This window comes from Triticum dicoccoides, chromosome 7A, assembly GCF_002162155.2.
Source record: "Triticum dicoccoides isolate Atlit2015 ecotype Zavitan chromosome 7A, WEW_v2.0, whole genome shotgun sequence".
Lineage (NCBI taxonomy): Eukaryota > Viridiplantae > Streptophyta > Magnoliopsida > Poales > Poaceae > Triticum > Triticum dicoccoides.
Window position 1 is genome coordinate 406,605,314 of NC_041392.1, and position 3,666 is coordinate 406,608,979.

Here is a 3,666-nt window from a genome sequence, read left to right on the forward strand (position 1 = left end):
CGATCGGCTTCAGTTAGCAGCAGTAGCGAAGGAATCGCTCAATCGGGTTCAGTTAACAGCCATCGATCGATCGCTCGGGTTCAGTAACACGTAGCCTGCAGTGCAATCGCTCGGGTTCAGTTAGAGCCCAACGCCTCGCTCGGGTTCAGTTAGAGCCAACGCCTCGCACACACGCGCGTACGTGTACGAGAGAAACGCGCATCGCTCGGCCCCCGACCTCCCACCGTAACCGGGAACTCCCCAAAATTTTCCTCGCCCTCGCTTCTACCACGGTTTTTTCCGTCATGGACGGCCCAAAGAATGTCATGTAGCTGCGTCTCCGGCCCGCCCAGGACGAAAAGCCCATTTTCTGTCATGATTTTTTGTCATAGAAGTAGGAGCCCACAACATCTATGATGATACCGGGTTTTGTCACAATTATCGTCATAGAAGTGTCATATGTATGACAGAATTTTTTTTCGTTCGGCCCAAAATGTCACGGATGTGTCTTTTTTTGTAGTGGTTGGATCAAGCTCAAGACTCTACTATTTACTTTTAGTGATCCAAGATCACATTGAGACCATAGGAAAAGCCAATACTATTAAAAGGGGATGAGGTGTTGCTTAATGAGTTACTTGCTCAAAATGCTTAGTGATATGCTCCAAAACCCTCAACTACTTTCTCATATCCACATATGTCGCAAACCAAAAGTCAAACTCGGCCCAACCAAAATTTCCTACCAGGCGCCACCGAGTTCACTTGACATAGCCACTGCCACAAACCCTAATCATTTCGGTGTCACTAATAGGGATCTCGGTCTCACCGAGATGGGATTACAAACTCCCTATTTCCCTTCGTAACGTTTCGGTCTAACCAAGATGAGCGATTGGTCCCACCGAGTTCGCAATGCAAACTCTCTGTTTCCCCTTCGTAACGTTTCAGTCTAACCGAGATGAGGGAATCGGTCCCACTGAGTTTGCCTGACCAACTCTCTGTTTGCCTATTACCAAAATCGGTCCCTACGAGTTTGTGTAATCGGTCTCACCAAGATTACGTTATTCCCTAACCCTAATGGAATTGGTCCCACCGAGTTGACATGGCGGTCCCACCAAAAATCCTAACGTTCACATTTAGAACTAAATCGGTCTGACCGAGTATCATGATTCGGTCCCACCGAGTTTGGTGATTTGTGTGTAATGGTTAGATTTTGTGTGGAGGCTATATATACCCCTCGACCCACTCTTCATTAATGCAGAGAGCCATCGGAACATGCCTACACTTCCAACACAAATTTTTTTGAGAGAGAACCACCTACACTTGTGTTAAGGTCAAGATATTCCATTCCAACCACATAAATCTTGATCTCTAGCCTTCCTCAAGTTGCTTTCCACTCAAACCCTCTTTCCACCAAATCCAATCCTATGAGAGAGAGCTGAGTGTTGGGGATACTATCATTTGAAGCACAAGAGCAAGGAGTTCATCATCAACACACCATCTATTACCTTTTGGAGAGTGGTGTCTCCTAGATTGGTTAGGTGTCACTTGGGAGCCTCCGTCAAGATTGTGGAGTTTAACCAAGGAGTTTGTACGGGCAATGAGATCGCCTACTTCATGAAGATCTACCCTAGTGAGGCAAGTTCTTCGTGGGCGATGGCCTTGGTGGGATAGGCAAGGTCGCTTCTTCGTGGACCCATCGTGGGTGGAGCCCTCCGTGCACTCGCACAACCGTTACCCTTCGTGGTTGAAGTCTCCATCAACGTGGATGTACGATAGCACCACCTATCGGAACCACGCCAAAAATCTCCGTGTCTACATTGTGTTTGCTCCGCCAAACTCCTCCCTTTACCTTCATATGCAATTGTTTTACATTCCGCTGCTATACTCTTAAAATTGCATGTGTAGGTTGATTACTTGACTTGTGCTAAGTTGTTAAAATCTACCAAGAATTAAAATTGGGAAAATGGCTAGATTTTTATTTGGTCAAGTAGTCTAATCACCCAGGCCACATGCGCGGCGAACGTCTGCTAGCCGTGGGCCAGGGCTACGTTGCCCGCAGTAGAGACCTCCACCGCGACCCATGAAGCCTTGCTGTAGCAGTAGTCCGCCTGCAGCCAGATCCCGCCCGGACCTGGGGCCGACAGTTCACCGGTGAAGGAGCGCAGAAGTTGAAGCCAAGTGTCGGCCGGATTCGTTGACTACACGACAAACTCTAGCAGCACCTCCGCTGAGTGGAAGCACGGTTGGGGAGGCCGGGCGACCATGGCACCCCTCCCCTCATCGACGGGGCTGCCCCGACCTAGGTGACTCCCGCGGCGCGAAGGAGCACCGTTGTGGCCGCCAAGGACAACGTCGGACCCCGAAGGGGTCCGCCCACGCCCATGAGGGACCGCAGCGGGGGTCGCGGCAAGCTTGCATGGGCGGTCGTGCCCCTTCTTAGGCAGTGGCGAGCCGGGCCCCTACTGGCGGCCTTTCCCCTTCTCGGCGGCTGAGAACCTCTTCACTGGCGCCATGGGTGTTGCAGCAAGGAAAAAGAAGGAGAAGCAGGAGGAGTGGAGGAAGAGATGGGTGATGGGGGCTCCGCCCCCTTCCCCTTTATAGCCAGGAGGAGGCCAATCGCAGACCTCCATGATCTAAGGTAATAATGACCTTTTTCTGCATGCAACAGGGACTCATCAAGTCGGGCAGTTGCCGAGGCAGCATGGGGAAGCGGAGACGCCCACGACCCGTCAATCGCCACACGTCAATCAAGGCCGCATGCTGTTAGGGACCGCGGTGCTCCGCACTTGCCCCCTGGCTTTGCCGCGAAGCCACGCACGAGTGCACCTTGGGCCCTGGGGCTACTGTCGGCGTCCTGGGAACGGGGGTACCCACACTTGCCTGCCTGCGGCCAAGGGCGTGGCTCCACCAGCGGCCTGGCACGGCCCATCTTCCTCAACCAACGCTCAAGACCCTTGTCGGTGTCAAAACCGGCGGATCTCGGGTAGGGGGTCCCAAATTGTGCGTCTAAGGCGGATGGTAATAGGAGGCGGGGGACACAATGTTTACCCAGGTTCGGCCCTCTCGATGGAGGTAATACCCTACTTCTTGCTTGATTGATCTTGATGACATGAGTATTACAAGAGTTGATCTACCACGAGATCATAGAGGCTAAACCCTAAAAGCTAGCCTATGATTATGATTGTTGTTGTCCTACGGACTAAAGCCTTCGGTTTATGTAGACACCAGAGGGGGCTAGGGTTACACCGAGTCGGTTACAAGGGAGGAAATCTACATATCCGAACTACCAAGCTTGTCTTCCACGCAAAGGAGAGCCCCACCCGGACACGGGACGAAGTCTTCAATCTTGTATCTTCATAATCCAATAGTCCGGTCAAAGGATATAGTCCAGATGTCTGAGGACCCCATAATCCAGGACTCCCTCAGTTGCCCCTGAACCAAGGCTTCAATGACGACGAGTCCGGCGCGCAGATTGTCTTCGGCATTGCAAGGAGGGTTCTTCCTCCGAATACTCCATCGAAGATTTCGAACACAAGGATAGTGTCCGGCTCTGCAAAACAAATTCCACATACCACCGTAGAGAGTATAATATTTCCACAAATCTAATCTGCTGACAACTTTTCATAATGTGACATCACGCTATGGCCCGGTCATTATCCGAACCGTTTTTCTCAACCAGCTATTGCACAT